At 39.4% G+C, this 22,249-nt stretch overlaps 1 protein-coding gene across 1 annotated transcript in view; it reads left to right on the forward strand.

The window, feature by feature from the left end:
* The window catches only part of PIK3CB (phosphatidylinositol-4,5-bisphosphate 3-kinase catalytic subunit beta), a 152,057-nt gene that overhangs the window by 42,181 nt on the left and 87,627 nt on the right, over nucleotides 1-22,249 (forward strand). The gene's annotated exons all lie outside the window — the stretch shown is intronic.

Raw genomic sequence — 22,249 nt, forward strand, 5'->3', positions numbered from 1 at the left:
ATTGTAAGAAAGAGAAATAAACAGTCCTACATACATTTGTATCAAAAGAATAAAATACACTGATCTCCATTTACTCAGTTTCACTTTTCATGATTTCAGTTAACTGAAGTCAACTGTGGTCTGAAATTAGTATGTACAATTTTGAGAGAGAGGCAACATTCACATAACTTTCATTTCAGCATATTGGTATAATTTCTCTACTTTGTTAATCTCATTGTTAATTTCTTACTGTGCCTAACTTTATCACAGGTATGTATTTATAGGGAAAAACATAGTGTTTATAAGATTTGATATGATCATTGGTTTCAGCCACACTTTGGGGATCTTGCAATGTATCCACTATGGGTAAGGTGTACTACTCTATCTAGGAATATATTTAACTAAGGAGGTGAAATACCTGTACCCTGAAAATGGTAAGCCATTGATGAGAAAATTGAAGAATATACAAATAAATGAAAATATGTTTAGTGTTCATGAGTTGAAAGTTAATACTTACAAAATGTCCATACTACCCAAAGCAATATATAGATTCATTGCAATCACTATCACATTTCCAAAGACATTTTTTTGAGAAATAGAGCAAACAGTCTTAAAATTTGTATGGAACCACAGAAGACCCTGAATAGTCAGAGCAGTCTTCAGAAAAGAGAACAAAGCTTGAAATATCAAGCACCCTGACTTTAAACTATATTACAAAGCTACAGTATTTAAAGCCAGTATAGGGCCTCCACTGGTGGCGCAGTGGTTGAGCACTGGGCTGCGAAGCTGCCTGCAGCCTCTGCAGTGCCGGTTTGATCCCTGGCCGCCGGCGAGGGTCCCACATAGCACAACAGACCTCTTCTGCCGCGCCCGCTGCTCCCCTCAGCAGTGTGTTTTGTCAGCCTGCCTGTTCTGTTCCCTGCTCTGTCTCTGGTGAATTCTCTCACCCTCCCATGCTTCTCACTGTACCCAGTGCTTGTATAAATAAATAAATAAATCTTAAAAAAAAAAAAAAGCCAGTATAATGTTGGCATGAAGACAGATACACAGATAATTGGAACACAATAGAGAGCACAGAAATAAGCTCATGCATATGTGTTTAATTAAATTATGACAAAGGAGCCAAGACTATACAGTGCAGAAAGGAGAGTCTCTTCTTTAAGTGGTGTTGGGAAAATTAAATAGCTATATTCTTTTTTTTTTTTTTTTTAAGATTTATTTATGCATACAAGAACTAGGGCACAGGCCAGTGGTGTTGGGGGGACAGATTTGAGAGGATTCACCAGAGACAGATTGGGGGACAGAATAGGTGGATTGACTGAAATACACTGCTGAGGGGAGCAGCGGTTGAGACAGGAGAGGTCTGCTGCACCATGTGTTAGCTCCCTGGCCAGAGATCGAACTCATGCTACAGTGGCTGCATAGTTCTGAGACTTAACCGCTTGTACCACCAGGGAGGCCCATAGCTATATTCTGAACAGTGAAAGTAGGCCACTGTCTTACACCATACACAAAAATCAACTCAAAATGGATCGACTCAAACATAGACCTAAAATTATAAAACTCCTAGAAGAAATTATAGAGAGTAAGCTGCTGCTTTTTAAAAAAAAATTATTTATTTATGCATATAAGAACGGGTACAGGCCAGAGGTGTGGAGGGTGAGAGGATTCACAGATAGAGAGTGGGAAACAGAACAGGCAGACTGACTGAAATGCACTGCTGAGGGGATCAGCGGGCAAGACAGGAGAGGTCTGCTGCACCCTGTGGATAATTCAGGGATCCAACTTGTTCTGCAGAGGCTGTGGATAGCTTCACAGTGCTGTGCTTAACCCCTTGCATCACTAGGGAGGCCTGACATTAAGCTTTTTGACGTTGATCTTGGAGATGATATTTTGAATTTGCCACTGAAAACACAGGCAACAAAGCAAAAACAAGTGGGACTACATCAATCTAAAAAACATGCATAACAAAGAACACCATCAACAACATGAAAATACATCCCTACCTAATGGGAGGACACACCGATATTTACAAATCATGTATCTAATAAAGGGATCTTATCTAAAGTATATAAAAAACTCTTAGCACTTGAGTGAAAAATTAAAAGTTAAAAAATGGGCAGAGGTTCTGAATAGACATTTTCCCAAAGAAGACATACAGTGCTCCAACAGATATATGTAAAGGTGTTCAAATCAATAACCATCAGGGAAATGCAGATCAAAACCACAGTAAGATATCACCTCACACTTGTTAGACTGACTACTATGAAAATCACAAAGTACTGGCAAGGATTTAAGAAAAAAGAGCCCTGAAGCACTGTGGGTGAGAATGTAAAATGTTTTCCACACTGGAAAACAGTAAGGTAGTTCCTCAAACAAAAATAGAACTACCATGTGATCCAGCATCTTTACTTATGGATATTTATCTGAAGAAAACAAAAGGGTTAACTTGACAAGATATATAATTAAATGTGATACATATGTAATAACTAGGTTGTTACTCAGCCATAAAAGTGAATTAAATCTTGGCATCTGAATATCATGGGTGAACCTCAAGTACATTATTCTAAGTGAAGGACATCAGATAGAAAAAAGACAGATTCCTTATCTCACTTGATATGTGGACTCTAAACAGCAAAACCCCACAAAACCCCAAACTCATAGGTACAGAGGCCAGATTAGTGGTTTCCAGAGACTGAGAGGTGGTAGACAAAAAGAGTAAAGAGGGGTGAAAAGGTGGAAAATACAGCCATAAAATAAATCACGAAGATGTAAAATGCAGCATGACTGCTATAATTAATAGTACTGTATTGTGTATTTGTAAGTTGCTGAGTAGATCTTAAAGATTTTAATCTTGAGAAAATAGTAACATTTTAAAATGTTTTATTTGAGGTTTTTAGAACAAATTGAAATTTCTGGATTAATTATAGGGCAATTTTAGAAATTAAATACAGCACAGTATTCAAAAGCCAAGTTTGAAACATAAATAGACCAAGATTTCGGATCTGTTGGGAACCTACACATAATGACTATTGATGAAGTACTATACTCTGAACCATGTAATTCCTAGTATTTGTTCTTTTGTGTCCAGGTTATAATAGGCTGGGTGATTGACAACAAGGGTTTTCATGACAACATTACTGTGGGGTTCCCTCACCTTTTTCTAGGAGACATGTCCTGATCCCTGGATACTTCCTTCAGGCAGGTACTCCATACTTCCCTTTCCCAATATTTCATCCTTATGTCTTGAGGTTGAAGCTTTGTGGGGTTTGTGGTGGAAAACACTGCAGCCATCCATGTCAGCCTCCACTATTTTTCTCTTAATTCCTTACAGCAGTCTAAGAAGGAGCACCATCTAAATGAAATAGATTAGACATACCTCCCACTTATCTCCCTCAGTGGACTGAAGTGCTTTGCTACAGAGCTGCAAACCGCTCCAGTGTTTTGTTTTTATAATCCCCTGGCCCCCAATCAAGTGTGTGATGTGGTATCTGAAACAGAGTGAGTACTTAATAAATATTTATTACTTGAAGTCCAATCATTTCTCCCCCTTTTTGTCCTCTCTTGATCCAGGCCTAGCTCTGAGAGGATACTATTGGCTTGCCTCTCCTGGCTTATTGCATCCTCTAGACAGAATAAGCAGTAAAAGGAGAGTTGACACCAACTATTTTTCCTAGATATCCTTTTTTTAAAAAATGTAATCCCTGTTTACTGTCAGTAGTGAAGTGAAAGCTACACACAGAAGCATTTTGTCATTCATGGCTAGATAGCTTAGGAAAATTGGTCTCTAAGGAAAAGCTTTAAAACAGTCAAACAAATACTTGGATCTACCAAACTTAAACTGGCATGCAAAGGAGTCATCCTGAAATAGCTTGGGAGAAATGCCAGCTCTTTAGGATGCTCTTTTGATTTTTATGTATTGTGACTTATTTTAAAAATGACAGCAGACAGAAATAACTAAAAGGTTCAGAGCTTGGAATAGTACTTTTTCTACAGCTGTAAGCTATTTAAAATTCTTCTCATGTTACTGTTTGCCATCCAGATGGGCTTTCTGGCACTGGTTCAGTTCCTAGATGTGAGGCTGTTGGTTAGTTACTCACCAGCATCACCACACACTTGTACAATTTGGCTCATGACTCACCCTCACGCCACTTACATGTGGGTACCCTTTGCTATATAGTCATTTCTGATTGTCATGATGTCACTTATTATAAACAACTACCAGAATTCATTTGATATCATTTCTGGGGTAAAGATCTGTTGACATTCAAAAGAATACCCCAGTTAGTCAATTGGTTCCATTGCCAGTAGAGTGAGAAACAGGAGTAATCTAGACGTTGAAACATTTGCCTAAAATATGTATCTGGATGATAGGTGAAAAAGTGCTTCCAGTGAGCCAAAGTTATTTGCTTCACTCCTATATTATTACCTAAAATGATTTAAAAACAAAAAAGAGCTTACCATAGAAGTCATTTGAGGTGATAGGTGAGGGAGAAGATTGCTATCTGGAAGGAACACCAGAGGAATCTTGTGCTGCTGAGTGTTTTATTTCTTGACCTGGGTGGTGGTTTGCTTATAATAGGTGTTTGCTTTACATTAATTCATTGAATACTTATTTTGTTTATATACTATTTCAAACAATAGAAATCTTTTAAAACATTTTGCCTATCATGAAGGAGAATTTCCTTGGTTTTATCATCAGAGGATAGAGAAGTTCCCCGTGCTTTGTATGAAATATTGGTAGTAAGTCTTTGTCCTATGAATTTATTCATTTATTATTAATTAATTTTTAAATATTTCTTTATTTATGCATACAAGAACTGGGGTTCAGGCCGGAGGTGTGGAGGGTGAGAGGATTCACCAGTGGCAGAGTGGGGAACAGAACAGGCAGATTGACTGAAATACACTGCTGAGGGTAGCAGCAGGCGAGTCAGGAGAGGTCTGCTGCGCCATGTGTATTGCTCCCTGGCTGGGGATGGAACTGTGCTGCAGCATTTGCAGACAGCTTCATAGTGCTGATACTTAACCCCTTGAGCCACCAGGGAGGCCCTCTGTCCTATGAATTTAATCTATTTATTAAAGTAATCATTTTTATCTGAAACATAGTATTGGTCAATCAGCCAAAGAAATATAGTAAACAATTAGTTTTCATGCCTAAAAAACTATACATTTCAATTTTGGGATGAGAAGGAACAGGGTGCAGGGAGAACATAGTGGAAATAAATGTCCAACTGGAGAAATTTCTTTCTTATTGATAAGTATTACTGAACAATTTGATTAGAAGAGAGGACAGATCAAAAAACAAGAACACTAATTAGCATTACTTAAATTTGCATTACTTAAGTTTTTTTATTAGCCCATTTGGTCTGAGGAAATAATACCAATAATGTCCTTGTTCCCCACTGTAATAATGCTTTTGTTTGACAATAATCACTTTTTAAAATTGTTGGGAATGTGGAAGTTATTTAACATTCTGTAATGTTTTCTAAGTATTTTTTTTTTAAGAATTTATTTCTGCATATAAGTACTGGGATGTAGGGTAGTAGTGTGGGGGGCTGGTGAGCGGATTGGCCAGAGACAGAGTGGGGAGCAGGACAGGTGGATTTACTAAAATACACTGCTAAGGGGAGCAGCCGTGCTGAGACAGGAGAGATCTGCTGCACCATATGTGGGTTAGCTCCCTGGTCAGGGATCAAACTCAGGTGGAGTGGTGATAGCGTTGACTTAACCCCTAGGCCACCAGGGAGGCCCCTCAGTAATTTTTTGTAATTAAAAAGTTATAGAGCCTAAGGTGAGCAAGCAAATCGCTGCTCAGAATTCTAACATTTTCATGCAATGAAAAATGAAATGACTATTAGTGTTTAGGTGGAATGATCTGTAACTAATAAATTATGCTCATGCACATACAGAAATACCAGATTTCAGTAAATACAAATGTTCAATTTTATAGACTAAGACTAAAACGTTCCTAATTTAATTTTATTGATGGATATCATGTATGTACATTCACTGATATAGTAGCAATACAAATTGGTAAAACCTTGCTAGGGAGTATCTTTGTAGATAGTTCAGCAGTATGTATAGAGAACCTTAAAGGAATATGAACTAGTGATTCCAACCTTGTTGGATCCAAATCCCTTTTTAGGAGCTTGTTTGGTAATGCTTGTTTTCCAATATTGATAGAAATTTATAGATAATCTGCCTACATGTATAATAAGAAAAATATAATGCTTTTACTGTAATATGAAGTAAGGTCTTTTATGGTTAAAAAAATAGTGTATAATAGTACATAAATACACAGGCACAACTGGTAGACAGATGCTTATACCTATATTTAGATCACTGTGACACTTGACTACAGGTAAATAGTGGCAGTGATATCGTGTTGGCAACTTAAAAACCGTGAGTAGTAGATACAGCTGCAACTTTAGATTCTATGTCATGGCTCACATGACATAAATAATTTTTTATTTAAACTAAATAAAAAATCCTTACTCTGGTTGCATGGGTTTCATTCTAAAAAAGAACAAAAAGTCGGGCCTCTCCGGTGGTGCAACGGTTGAGTGCTGGGTTGCGAAGCTGCGGGCAGCCTCTGCAGTGCCTGTTTCTTCCCCAGCTGCTGGCGAGGGCCCCACATGGCACGCAGACCTCTCCTGCTGCATGCTGCTCCCCTCTGCAGTGTACTTTGTCTGTCTGCTTATTCTGCTCCCTGCTCTGGCTCTGGTGAATTCTCTCACCCTCCCCTGCCTCTGACAGTACCCAGTGCTGTATAAATAAATAAATAAATCTTTGGGGGAAAAAAAAAAAAAAAAAGAACAAAAAGTCGTTGAGCACTTCTTCCTCAGGTAATTCCTTTCACACCAGCAATCAAGGCTGTGATTGTTTGCTGTGATAGGAGGCAAAGCTTTCATTGGAAAGAAGCATCTTATTTGTAAATTAAATATTAGTAATCAATTATTGAGTGCTTTATATGTTTAGTGCTATACAGGGTGCTTTTCTGTATGTGCTATTTTACTAATTTTTACACTAGCTTGGGAAGGTACATATTATTTATTCTTGTTCCTAAGTTACGAAACTGAAGGTCAGAAAGGTCAAGTATGTCATCAAAAATTATACAGTCAAAGATGTGCAACAGAATATGTAGGCAGACCATATTATCTATGACCTTATGTGTTTCAATAGTAGAATCTCTGTGGATCTGCTTCAATATTGATAAACCTTATACTAAGAAGAATAGAATGAAAAGATTAATGATTATGAAATCAGACCTTATTTTTTTTTAGGAAAGATAGGCTTTATTGTTTCTAAATATAGGATGATTTGGGGGAACATGTCTTTTTTTTTTTTTAAAGATTTATTTTTATTTATTTATACAAGCACTGGGTACAGTCAGAAGCACGAGAGGTTGAGAGAATTCACCAGAGCCAGAGTGGGGAGCAGCGGGTGGCAGGAGAGGTCTGCACGCCATGTGGGACTCTCCTGTGGTGGCCGGGGAGCAGCTGGGGATCGAACTGGTGTTGCAGAGGCTGCCGGCAGCTTCGCAACCCAGTGCTTAACTGCTGTGCCACCGGGGAGGCCCCGAACATGTCTTTTAAGATGCAAAGGAAGTGGTCTATTTTTTTGTAGGGAAACTTCAGTAACAGTATGCATTTGATTTAAATTTGTATTATACTATTTTTATATATATTCTTTTGTCTTTCGGATATTTAATATGACGAGTGCCAGCTCTTTGTATATGATAGACTGCTTTTGTGGAGATATTTTAAAAATAGACAGGAATTCTTTAAGCAAAACAGAAATTAGTTTTGTGTGGTAGATTTGATAGAAGTCATTTTTGTATATTAAGTGTATGTGCTATGGTTTTTTTTTTTTGTGTGTGTGTGTGTGGGGGACCCTCGCTGGCGGCCAGGGAATGAACTGGCGCTGCAGAGGCTGCGGGCCGCAGCCTCACAGCCCAGTGCTCAACCACTGGGGCACCAGGGGAGGCCCTATGTGCTATGGTTTTTATAAATTGCTCTGCATTCATGACATTGAAATAAATCTGGTTTTCAATAAATAAACTTGTTTTATAGAAGCATACTAAGTATTTATAAAAGTATTATAGTTAGGTGAAATACTGAAAAAATAAATCTGTAGTTTAGAAATACTAATTAACAGAAACACTTAGAACAGGTAACCTAACTGTAGCCTGAGTCCTTCCATTCAGAGTATCCTGGGGGAAAAAAAAACAACTTTAAATATTTATTTATTTATATATAAATACATGTAAGTATATTTTATATAAATATATAAAGAAATATATTTATGCAAATAAAAACACTGAAAAAATTTATTCGTACTATAGTCATGTATTTCCTTCCGTCCTTAATTTCTATATATTTGGTTACATTCATTTTTTTTTCTCTTTTTAAAGTACACAGAATTCTAATTTTACTTTCAGTACTGCTTTATATTTTGCTCTTTTCATATCATACACAAACATTTCTATAGTACTGTACATCCTCAACAAACTTTAGTTTAAATGGCTGCTTAATACATAATCAAGTAGCTATATCATTGTTTAGGTGTTTCTTCATTTTTGAACAGTTTATTTGCATATTTTCATATTTGTATATTTTGTTTTGTGCACAAATATTTATCTGTTCAAGTTTTTAAATATATAGAATTTAAATTTTCAAATTGCTTACTGGGCTAGTAGTTATAAAAATTTTCAAAACTGCATATTTCCAAATTATATAACATACCACAGGAAAGAAATAAATACCAGGTAAGTATTATTGTATTTAAATTTACAAAAACTCCCTTTTAATTTCTTAAAATTTTTTCCATGATTTTCCAAAGTATTTTTGATTGAACTTGTTCAGCTCATCTATATAACAAGTTTATGTTGATTTTGTTTATATGTAAAATCCAGTGATTCTCCTGGCATTTGGCTAGGGAAGCTGAGAACATTTAAAACCCTTTCCTTTCTTTTTACCAGTGAACAATTGACAGGATATGGTTTTGTAATTACAGATGTGAGCATTTAGTTGAGCTAATCAGCAAGGCTGAGGTTTTGTGCTCTCTGATATCTTCCTCAAAAGTTTTTTCATAGTTCCTTCATGCTTGTCCTCAGCCTTTGGTCATTTGTTTGGATGCTCAAACAAAAGAGTGACACAAGACTGGATTTTGCTGGGCTAACTGGGTAACTAACTCTATAAAGAACACTTAGTTTAAAGAAAAAAAAAAGACAAAAAAGGGGGGGAAATTAAAGAAAATAAATGAGTAAACTATAATAATTTCTTGGGAAACAAAGTCTGACTTTTACTCCTGGCTCTGGGACATCATAAATGATTTATTTAATCTCTGAGCCTTAGTTTTCTTACCTTTAAAATTGGGGGAAAGGGGAGCATGTAACCCCCAAGTTACTTCTCAGGCTGGACTCTCTTTTGTGGTACTTTTGTTAAGTTAAGGGTGACCAAGGGAAATAGGATCCAAAATATATTTTCTTTTTAATTTTGTAGCAATAATTTTATGTTCTTCAAAAGTATCATTACAAAAGATTTATCACCTCATTTGTTTAGCATTCATACCAGTTTTAGGTCTTGCAGAAGTCATCTTAACTGCAGATTTTGTATGATGCCCCCTGTCTCAATTCCACCTTAAAGTATGCATGAAGATCTGAAGAACTTCAAGTTAGCCTGTTTTAGTTAAACCACCTTATTTGTAACTTTGTTTCATAAGGATCTTGAAAACTAGGAGCCAGTTATCCTGACTACATTCCTCTGATCAGTTAAGGGACTTTTATTTCCTTCACGTAAAGCTTCTTTTATGCTTTAAGAGTTAGCAAACACAAGAACCAAGCAAACACAATAGCAAACACAAGAACCAAGCAAACACAAAACCAAATACAAGAACCACCATTGACTGTGAAGAGTAGAAATGTATGCTAAGTTAAGTCATTGTAGTGACAATATGACCACAGCAGGTTTTATGATCCAAGCAGACTGGGGTAAAAGAGTCCTGGAGCCCTCCATGGCTTTCTCATGCTTTTATTGAGCTTTACATGCATTGCAGCAACGACCTACACAGCAGGCAGGGATGTTAGGGGGGTAGGAGGCCTACAAGCCCGCGCCGCGCCCCCCCCCCCCCAGCAAGTCTTCACACTGGACTTCTCTGGCCTTCTTTCTCTCCTCTCTCTTGCTTCTGCTTCTCTCAGGTGACTGCCTCAATATTCCTCCCATGGCCCACAGAAGTAAACAAGTCAGTTAGCAACAATGTAACAACTGCAAGTGCCCCATCAGGCAGGGCAAACCTAATGGTGGGAGGGCAGAAAAGCCTGAAAAATCATTTACCGTACAATCCACCCCATCAGGGTTTTCTGCCATACTATATATACACAATTTTCCCTTAACAGACATAAACAATGCAGCCATGGCCCACACAAGAAAATGCAACTGAATAATGAAACAATACAACATAACAATTAATTCCAGTCAGGGCACCAACCTAGTAGCAAAAGATAATTATTGGCACTAGCAGATGATCCACCACTTCTGCTGCTGAAGACACTGCTCATATGAGGAAGGGGAACCATCCAGCTGTGGTGTTGGCCATAAGGCACACACAGCATCCACCCCCAGGATGCACTCACTCTTGGATTGGCGAGTCTGTACTTTGGGGGTAATCACCCAATCCTCAGGGTTTTCTGTCTACAGTCACTCCAACACTGAGCTGTCATTGCCACCAATGCGACACGCAGACCCCTGCACTCAGGTCAACCTATTGCACAAGCATATGAGTCGGGGATCTGTAGATACAAGCTCCACATGTGGCCTCTCCTGGGTCTCCTCTTTGGCTGTGGGCTCCACCACAGGTCATGTTCCCCACCCGTCCCCCAAGGACATGTTCCTCAGCTCCTCACCCTCACTCAAAAGTGAGCTGGGCATCACCCACAGGTGATTTTAAGGGACTTGCTGGCCTTCTTTAGCATATTTAGGTTGCTTAACAGCCACTCAGGGCTTCCCAATCTTAGCACCAGCTTTTGCCTTTCTAAGTTGGCTTTTTTCCTCTGCCTGACTGCTGGGCAGTATACAGGCTGCTTTTGGCCATCAAGGCCCACTGGCCACCCCCAGATTCTCATCTCCTGGGGTGTACAAACCATACCATCCTCCCCCAGGGTCCCCAAAACAAAACATTACCCTGCCAAAGTTCCTCCAACTTCTGGTGGGATTGTAAGTCCAGTCCATCAGTCTTTTCCTACATCAGCACTGGCAAGCTCCGAATCGTGGTCCGTCCTTCCCTGATGATTCTGCTGCCTCAGGGGTCATTGACTGGTCCTCTCGGGTGGTCTGCTCCTCCACTCGAGGTCTCGTCCTGAAGCTCCTGGACCTTGTTCACCTCTTGTGCTCCTGCAGCATCTTCAGCTCTTCCCACAGCTCCTGGACTCTGGTTATCACCTGTGCTGCCATGGCACGTCCAGCATTGTCACAGGCAAACACAGTCTGCTACGCTTCAGTCCCTCTTGACATCTTTGGAAGGCTCCATACTTGTCTGCATTGGAACATCGTGCCGACTACGCCAATTGTAGGGGCAGGATGGCCACTGAGCAGGTTTTCTGATCTGGCAGACGGGTAAAGGAGAGTCTTGGAGACCTCGGTGCCTTTCTCAGGCTTTTATTTAGCTTTACATGCATTGCAGCAACCAGCTACATGGCAGGCAGGGGTGTTGGGGGGGCAGGAGACTGGCAGGCCTCCAAGCCCCCCTAGCAAGTCTTCACACTGGGCTTCTCTGGCCTTCTTTCTCTTCTCTCTCCTGCCTCTCTCTCGCTTTTGCTTCTTTCAGTGACTACCTCAATACTCCTCTCATGGCCCACAGAAGTAAACAAGTCAGTTAGCAACAATGTAACAACTGCAGGTACCCCATCAGGCAGGGCAAACCTAATGATGGGAGGGCAGAAAGCCTGAATGATGGGAGGGCAGAAACCCACCATGTGGGTTTCTCCCTGGCCAGCTGGGGATTGAACTCCTGCTGAAGAGGCTGTGGATTGCTTCATAATGCAGTGCTTAACCCCTTGTGCCACCAGGGAGGCCCACAAAGTATTTTTTTTTAAATAAATTTTATTTTTATATTCCCCATACAATTGCAGCCCCCTTATTTTGACCCCAGTCCCTTCCCTCCCCGCCCCCCACCCCCCATACAGTGTGTCTGGTTCATATTTTTTGGTTGATTTTGATTTTCACTTTCTTATGGTTATTCATTTTCCTGGTCCCTTATTTAAGTTTTCTAGATTCCTGCTATGAGTGAGACCATCCAGTATTTTTCTTTTTCTTTCTGGCTTATTTCATTGAGCATGATCCCTTCCAGCGCCATCCATGTTGCTGCAAATTGCATGTGTTTATCTTTTTTGAATGCTGAGTAATATTCCATGGTGTATATGTACCACATCTTCTTGATCCAGTCATCTATTTTTGGGCATTTGGGTTGTTTCCAAAGCTTAGCTATTGTAAACAGTGCTGCTATAAACATAGGGGTGCAGGTGCTCTTTGGAATTGATGTTTCTGTGTCCTTTGGGTAAATACCTAGGAGTGGAATTGCTGGATCATATGGAAGCTCTATGTTTAGTAGGTCCAGAAATCTCCACACAGCTCTCCATAGTGGTTGGGCCAGTTTGCACTCCCACCAACAGTGCAGGAGAGTTCCTTTTTCTCCACAACCTCACCAACATTTGTTGTTGCTAGTTTTTTTAATAGGTGCCATTCTCACTGGTGTAAGATGGTATCTCATGGTAGTTTTGATTTGCATTTCCCTGATGACAAGTGATGTTGAGCATTTTTTCATATGCCTGTTGGCCATTTGCATTTCCTCTTCAGAGAAGTTTCTTTTCAGCTCTTTTGCCCATTTTTTGACAGGATTATTTTCTTTGTTTTTGTTGAGTCTCATCAGCTCTTTGCAGATTTTTGTGATCAGTCCTTTATCATTAGTGTTGTGTGCAAAAATGTTCTCCCAGTCGGTGGGGTTTCTCTTGTTTTTGTTATTGTCTCTTTTGCTGTGCAGAGGCTCTTTAATTTGATATAATCCCAGCTGTTTATCTACCTTCACTATCACTGCTTCCACAAAGCATTTTTTTTAAAGGAAGCTTCAGGTTTTTTTTTTTTTTTTTTAAGATTTATTTATTTATGCATACAAGAACTGGGGAGTAGGCCAGAGGTGGAGGGGCAGTGAGAGAATTCACCAGAGACAGTGGGGAGCAGAACAGTTGGATGGACTGAAATACACTGCTGAGGGGAACAGCAGGCAAAACAGAAGTCTGCTGCGCCATGTGGGTTAGCTCCCTGGCCAGGCATCAAACTCATGCTGCAGTGGCTGGCGATATCTTGAGTGTGCTGAGAGTTAACTCTGAGCCACCCAGGAGACCCTACAAAGCATTTTATGTGTGATTTTTGTAATGATTTTGGAAGATAACAGATCTGGAAATTCTATAACACCAGTGACATATGTGATATTTGATCCTCAATACCTGAATTCGCCTGCATTTGTCGTTGGGATATCCATGGTGCTTCTGTTTATAGATGCAAATCTATTACTGATTCATTAAGCAGGAAATTGATTTTGTAGATCGGTGTGAGGTTTCCTTGGTAAGCAAAGAGCATGGTCACTGTAAAACGGAAGCATTAAACTATCCTTTATAGTATATTTTGAGATGGCACAAGAAAAATACTCAATGGTTGCAATTTACTTTGCCAGTTTTTAAATGTTTACGACATTTTTATTGTAAAATATAGCATTTTCCAGAAAAGAATGTAGAACTTAGTGAATTATTATGCAGTGAAATCCTGTATACTTTTTATCTCTATTAAAATTAATGGTTGTTCCTTGACTTCATGGGAGCTTCTCACTTTATCTAAAATTAAATAGAAAAGGGCCAAATTATAGGAATATCAGTCAAACATTAGTTGAAAACACATCATTTTTGAAAATAACCTATAGCAATACTGGTTTCATAACAAGTGGGGCCATAATATTGAAGTTATAGGTGAAATCTATGTTCCTCTTAATGTGATGGTAATTTATGGATTGGAGACAAGATGGTATTAGGCATAGCAGATCCATTGCAGCTGTTGATGCAGTCAGGATTCTGTGTGTTTGCTAATTATTTTAATATTTCCTTATAGAAAGCTACATCTATTACAGAATATAAAGTAAGCTTGTATAAAGCATTAGGTAGTTAGATTTGAATGATATTTCACTTTTTTAATTTAAGGACATCTGGATCTATCTGGCATTTTATCTATGTTATCGATAAAATAATACTTTTGCTTCATGTGAAGATGTCACTTCTTAAGCTAGACTCTGAAAAAAGGTTGAATATCCGGCCTCCCTGGTGGTGCAAGGGTTCAGACACAACCTATGAAGCTGTCCGCAGCCACTGCAGCTCGAGTTTGATCCCCGGCCAGGGAGCTACCCACATGGCGCAGCAGACCTTTCCTGTCTTGCCTGCTGCTCGCCTCAGCAGTGTATTTTGTCCGTCTGCCTGTTCTGGTCTTGGCTCTGTCTCTGGTGAATCCTCTTACCTCCCACACTTCTGGCTTGTACCCCAGCTCTTGTATGCGTAAATAAATAAATCTTTTAAAAAAAGGGTTGAATATCATTGTTAATTTTCTCCTTCTAAGCATGCTTTAAGTCATATTTTAACATTACCCAATATAATAGTTCTGTTAGTGACTTCCATAGAATTTGTCTCACTCATTTAGCCATAAGTAAAAATTATTGAAAGCCTATTGTATGCCAGGAATTGCAGATAAAGAACTGGAAATAATAGGAGGTTGGGGAGTTATCACTGAACAGTGAGCATTAATATAATATGCTTGTGCCTCTGAGTCAGATATATTGTAGTACCTGGATGCCCAGAGGAATATTAGGGAAGGATTTGAGTCTAGATGGATAAGAGTTGTTCAGGAGATACATAGATGAGGAAATTCTAGGGAGAGAGAATGCTGTGTTTGAGGTAGGAGGCAGGAGAATAGATGAGATATGCTGGCAAGTATTCAGTAGTTTAATGTGGCTGGATTCAAGATGGTATGTGCTTGAGTGTTGAAGGACAGACCAACAGAGGAGGGATGGTAGGGACCCACAAATTCATTTTTGTAATTCATGTTAGTCTTAACGCTTCATCAAAAAATTCTTAAATTTATGTATTTTTTTTAAAATCTAATAGCCCGGGGTTTAGAATTTTGTATCTGGGGAGTTGATGCGGTAGGGTAGTGAGGTACATTCAGTCTCTTTGAAAAGAATGTTACTATGGGTTTCATCAGGCCTCAGGAAGCCTCACCATTGCCAGCTGTCTGGTAAGGGTAAGATCTCAGTTTTTTTTATAATTTCATGCTCACATACTACTATTTTTTACTTTAGGTGATTTGGTTTCAGTTGTGAGAATCTTGCCAAAATCTATGCTAAATAAGCTAGGGACGTGACTCATGGCTGATGCTTCATAAACACTTCTTAATTTTTAGTGCTAGCTTTGTTTTTCCTCTCTGAGAGCTTTTGTTGACAACTCCTGATTCATATGTAGCACTTGCTGTGACTTGGTGTTTCAGAGCTTACTTTCCTGTGTTTGTCTTTGCATGGTGGTAGTTTAGTATAAGCACAATACGGTCTTTAAAATTTAATGTATATTTTCATTCAGCAAATTCTGCTTGAACATCTAATACTTGTAAGCTTGAGCCAACTACTAGTGGGTATGATCTCCGAAGACATGTGTGCAGTTTTCAGGATCAATGAATGTTGATGCCTTCCTTGTTCTTTTTTTTTTTTTTTTTTTTTTAAGATTTATTTATACAAGAACCAGGGTACAGGCCAGATGCGTGGGAGGGTGAGAGGATTCACCAGAGACAGAGCAGTTAACAGAACAGGCAGACAGACGGAAGACACTACCAAGCGGAGCAGCGAGCAAGGCAGGAGAGGTCTGCCTCACCATGTGGGTTGCTCTGTGGCCAGTGGGGATTGAAACGGTACTGCAGAGGCTGCAGACAGCTTCACAGCACTGCGCTTAACCACCTACACCACCAGGGAGGCCCGTTCATATATTTTTTTAAAGATTTATTTATGTATGTGTATAAGAATTGGGGTGTAGGCCAGAGGTGCTTGGGGTAAGAGGACTCACCAGAGACAGAGTGGGGAGCAGAACAGGCAGATCCACCGAAAAATACTGCTGAGGGGAGCAGCAGACAAGGCAAGAGAGGTCTGCTGTGCCGTGTGGGTAGCTCTCTGGCTGGGTACTGAGCCCATGAGGCAGTGGTTGGCAATAGCCTGATAGTGCTGTATCTCCAATCCCTGCACCACCAGGGAGGCCCCAGTCTTGTCCATATTTTTGAAAGTTTATCAGTTTAGTGTTCTTAGTGATATCTTCACACACTGTGGTAAAATACAGAACTTTAAAAGCATGGTGCATACCCTCAAGAAGCTTATAGTCAATATAATGTGGTTATTATAACTAGACTCACCATATTATTATGATTAAATATCTCTGATTTTTTTCCTAGAATTTTGATAATTATTATATGGAGTTTGGTACAGAGATCATCCTGTAGAGTTAGACCCAAATTCAAATCCTAGGCTTGCCATTTATTCACCATGAGAGCTAAGTCTCAGGTGCTTTTTCAAGGATTAGTAGTATTATCACAGAGTGGTAGTATGGATAAAATAAAGCAATGCTATGAAGAACCTAATAGAATGTTGACAACATAATAAGTCTTTAGTTATTTATTGTATTTTCCTATGACATTTTTTTAATTGTAGGAGTAGGGATAATAACATTTTTCCTAGTTCATTAAACAATTAGTAAGTGGACCATGTACTAATCACTTTTGTGGAAACAAAAGTAGGTGAAAGTACATAGTTCATAGTTCAAAAGAATTTAACATCAATTGAATTTAAAAAAAAAAAGAATTCTCAAAAAACATTTACATTCATAACCATGCTATGAGGTAGTTGTTCTCGTCACCATTTCAAAAATAAGAGAATTTAAAGTAAGGAGAAGAGGGCCTCTCTGGTGGCGCAGCGGGTTGAGCTGTCCGCAGCCTCTGCAGCGCGGGTTCAATTCCTGGCCTTCCAGGGTGAAACCCACATGGCGTGGTAGACCTCTCCTACCTCGCCCACTGCTCACTTCAGCAGTGTCTTCGGTCCATCTGCCTCTTCTGCTCCCAGCTCTGTCTCTGGTGAATTCTCTCACCCTCCTGTGACTCTGACTGTACCCCAGTTTTTGTATAAATAAATAAATCTTAAAAAAAAAATAAGGAGAAGATACATGATTTGCTGAAGGCCTTTTCAAAAAACGAGGCAGGTCTCAAAACTAAGCTGTTAGACTATGAGATCATGGTCTTTAATCACACTTTCAAAGTGTGGAAATAAGGCTCACACATCTGAAAGATTCAGAACATGTATGATAGTGTCAATGTGATGGATCTTATACCCATAAGAGGCAGGAGGAATCAATTAGTAAAGGTTAGCATGTTCAGTAAAGTAGCAGAGCTGCTATTTATCAGAGGTTACAGTGTGTCAGACTTATACTAGCTGCTTCAATCTTCATAGTGATTCCAAGAAGTACATTTATTATTTCCTTTTTAAAGATTTATTTATGTGTACAAAAGCTGGGTTGTAGGCCAGGGGAGCGGGGGATTCACCAGGAACAGAATGGGGAGCAGAACAGGCAGATTGACTGAAATACACTGCTGAGGGGAGCAGCGGCAAGGCAGGCGAGGTCTGCTGGGCCATGTGGGTTAGTTCCCTGCGGGGATTGAACTTGTGCTGCAGTGGCTGCTGATAGCTTCATAGTGGTGAGACTTAACCCCTTGTGCCACCAGGGAGGCACCATTATTTCCTTTTTTAGTTAATGGAGACTCAGGAAATTTAAGTGACTTAGCAAATTCAGATAGCCAGTAAATGATATAAATGGGATTTGATAAAACTTAATATTATATTGAACTATAATTGACAATATATTAAACTGTATATATTTGGAGTGTATAATTCAATACATTTTGACATATATACCACCTTTGAAACCATCATCTCAATCGAGATAATGAACATATCCCAAGAGTTTCCTCCTCTTTGCGTCCCCTTTTGCTAGTTCTTCCTGCCTTTTTTTACCCTTCTCCTACACAATGCAACCACTGATCTGTCACTCAAAACTGGATTATATTTTCTAGAATTTTATATAGTATCATGTAATAGCATATATAATAGTGCATATAATAGCATTATATATAGTGTGTACTCTTTTTGCTAGTTATTTCACTCAGCATAGTTATTTTGAGATTCATCCATACTGTTGTATGTGCCAGTAGTAGGTTTGGTTTGTTTTTGCTGTGAAGCATTCCATAGTAATATACCACAGTTTGTGTTTTTGTTTTTAAATCCATTCACTGTTTGTGAATCTATCAATTGCTTTTAGTTTTGACTAGTATATAAAGCTGCTATGAACAATTGTGTGTGCACTTTTGTGTGGATGTATTCCTTTTCTTTCTGGCATGTAAATAGCACCAGGGTGATTGGATTATATGATAGGTGTATGTTAACAACTGCCAAACTGTTCCCCAAAATTGTTGTACTATTTTATATTTATACCAGCAATGAATTAGAGTTTCAGTTCCTTGACATTCTTGCCAGCACTTGGTGTTATGATTGGTCTTTTCAATTTAGTAAATTCATAATATATGAAGGACTGGATACAAGTCCTTTATATGATTTGCAAGCATTTTTTTCCTAGTCTGTGCTTTCACTGTTTATATTAACAATGTCTTCTAAGATTTTTGTGTTCAGTTTTTCAATTTTTTATTTTATGAATTTTGTTTATTATGTCTTAGCTAAGAAATCTTTACCTGATCCACAGTCATGAGGTTTTTTTGCCTATGTTAATTTCTAGAGCTTTTAAATTGGGAGTTTACTCATTTTGAGTTCATTTTTATTTTTGTTGTGAGGTACAAATTGAGGCATATGTGTATCTATAGACATGGATATCTAGATATTCCAACACCATTTATTGGAAAGATTGTGCTTTTTCTTCTTGAATTGTCTTTTGCCTTTTTAAAAAAAGATTTATTAATTTATGCATACAAGAACTGGGGTACAGGCCAGAAGTTTGGGGGGGTGGTGAGAGGATTCACCAGAGAGAGAGTGGGTAACAGAACAGGAAGATCAACTGAAATACACTGCCAAGGGGAGCAGTGGGCGAGAGAGGAAAGGTCTGCCAAGCCATGTGGGTAGCTCCCTGGCTGGCCAGGGATCGAACTCATGCTGCAGAGGTTGCAGATAGGTTCATAATGCTGTGCTTAACCCCTTGTGCTACCAGGGAGGCCCTCTTCTTGAATTGACTTTCACCTTTGTTGAAATCAGCTATCTCTTCACTTTTTTTTTTTTTTTTAAAAGATTTATTTACTTATTTACACAAGCACTGGGTACAGTCAGAAGCCCGGGAGGGTGAGAGAATTCACCAGGGCCAGAGAGGGAGCAGAGCAGGCAGAAGCACCGAAGTACACTGCTGAGGGGAGCAGTGGGCGGCAGGAGAGGTCTGCGCGCCATGTGGGACCCTCCTCCGGTGGCCGGGGAGCAGCTGGGGATTGAACCGGCGCTGCAGAGGCTGCGGGCAGCTTCACAGCCCAGCTCTCAACCACTGCGCCACCAGGGAGGCCCTCTTCACTTTCTTAAAAAAAATGTATATACACACAATGGAATATTACTCAGCAATCAAAAAAGATAAACTGACGCAATTTGCAGCAACATGGATGGAGCTGGAAGGGATCATGCTCAGTGAAATAAGCCAGAAAGAAAAAGGAAAATACCAGATGGTCTCACTCATAGCAGGAATTTGGAAAATCTAAATAAGGAACCAGGAAAAAGAATAACTATAATAAAGAAATAAAAAAAAAGAAAAAATCAAAATCAATAAGCAACTATAAACCAGAGACACACTACCCGGGTTGGGGGGGGGCAGGGAGAGGAGGAATTGGGGTCAAAATAAGGGGGGGTGCAATTGTATGGGGAATATAACCAAGATAAAAGTGCATACATTGTACAAAAGTGAAGGATGATGTAAGAAATATATAAAATGAAATAAAAAAGGAATAATTTAATGCCATTTTATCCCTATATATACTTAATCATGCATCTTTTGCTGATAAGAATTGATTTTTAGAAACAGACATCCTGGGCCTCCCTGGTGGCGCAGGGGTTAAGACGCAACCTATGAAACAATCCGCAACCACTGCAGCACGAGTTCGATTCCTGGCCGGCCAGGGAGAAACCCACATGGTGGGACAGACCTCTCCTGTCTCATCCACTGCTCCCCTCAGCAGTGTACTTCTGTCTGTCTGCCTGTTTTGTTTCCCACTCTGTCTCTGGTGAATCCTCTCACCCCCGCATCTCTGGCCTGTACCCCAATTCTTGTATAAAAATAAATAAATCAAAAAAAAAAAAAAAAGAAACAGACATCCTAAGGTATAATAACACATCCTATTATTATACCTTACAAATTTATTTTTTTTAATTTTTAAATTTATTTTTGCATAGAAGAACTGGGGTGCAGGCCAGAGGTGTGTGTGTTGGGGGGGGAGGATGAGAGGATTCACCAGAGACAGAGTGGGGAGCAGCACAGGTAGATTTATTGAAATACACTGTGGAGGGCCTCCCCTGGTGGTGCAGCGGTTGAGCACTGGGCTGAGAAGCTGCCTGCAGCCTCTGCAGCGCTGGTTTGATCCCCAGCTGCCAGCCAGGGTCCCACATGGCACGTGGACCTCTCCTGCGGCACCAGCTGCTCCCCTCAGCATTGTTCTTTGTCATTCTGCCTGTTCTGTTCCCCGCTCTGGCTCTGGTGAATTCTCTCACCCTCCTGTGCTTCTGACTGTGCCCAGTGCTTGTATAAATACATAAATAAATAAATAAAATCTTTTTAAAAAAAAAAAAGAAATGCACTGTGGAGGGGAGCGGTAGGCCAGAAAGGAGAGGTCTGCTGCACCATGTGGGTTAGCTCCCTGGCAGGCGTTAGCTGTTATTGCACTGACTTAATCTCTAGGCCACCAGGTAGGCGCATACCTCACAAAATTAACATTTTCTTAAAACCATGTCATATTCATTTCATAGTTAAATATCCCACCTTGTTTAAATCAACAGTGGATTTGGTCAAGTCTCCTAAGAAATCTTTTATTCTTTAACAGCCATTCCACCACCCTTTTTTCTTCTTTTCTTGTTAATGATTAATTTGCTTTCTTGTTAACTGTCATATTGATGACTCCACTTTCTGGACTTGAATGAGAGCTTCCTTGAAGTGCTTAACTTTCCTCTGTTTTCTCTAGTTTCCTCTAAACTGGCCAACAGATCAGATTTTGAGACTTGGTTCATTTTTTTTTTTTTTTTTTTCAGTGAAATATATCCTATAGATAATGCTTAGAACTTCCTGTTACATTACTGGAGGAGACACAATAATGTCTGGTGGTCTCACATTTAGTGACACGAAGATTATCCAGAGTGGTGATGGTTCGTGGGTGACTTGGTGTTAGGAATTTTATGGAGATTACACCTGAGAGGAGAAATCAAACATTGTGCAAAAATGAACAATGTAATATATATAGTTACCCAAAGATTTTAAGTAGTATTGGCCTGATGTGTTCATTGTAAAGTTCTTCATCATGCTTTTGCCTTGCTTTGTAATTTTTAATTTAAAACATCCACTAATAACCATTGCCTAGATGTATTATTTTATGGTAGAGATTGCAAAATGGTCATTTTCTAATTCTTTTATTACCCCTTCATTCTTTTTACATTTATTAACTGAAGTTGTCTTAATCCGAAAATAAATAAATAAAAGAAAGAACTTACCTTCATTAATTATTTGGAACAGAGATTTGATATGGGGAGTGTTTTTTTTTTTTTTAAATATTTATTTATTTATTTATTTATGCATACAAGAGCTGGGGCACAGGCCAGAGGTGTGGGGGTTGAGAGGATTTATCAGAGACAGAACGGGGAACAGAACAGGCAGACTGACTGAAATTCGCAGCTGAGGGGAGCAGTGGGTGAGTCAGGAGACTCACCCACCATGTGGGTTGCTCCCTGGCTGGCCGGGAATTGAACTTGTGTTGCAGAGGCTGCAGAATTCTTCATAGTGTGGTGCTTAACCCGTTGCACCACCAGGGAGGCCCTGATATGGGGAGTGTTAACATATGTGTAAACATGGTCTAGCACCAGGAAGCCAATAAGCACTTGTGACACAAGGCCTGGACTGTGGCGAGGAGGG

The sequence above is a fragment of the Talpa occidentalis genome, unplaced genomic scaffold (assembly GCF_014898055.3).
Source record: "Talpa occidentalis isolate TD23 unplaced genomic scaffold, MPIMG_talOcc4v2.1 talOcc4.4, whole genome shotgun sequence".
Taxonomy (NCBI): domain Eukaryota; kingdom Metazoa; phylum Chordata; class Mammalia; order Eulipotyphla; family Talpidae; genus Talpa; species Talpa occidentalis.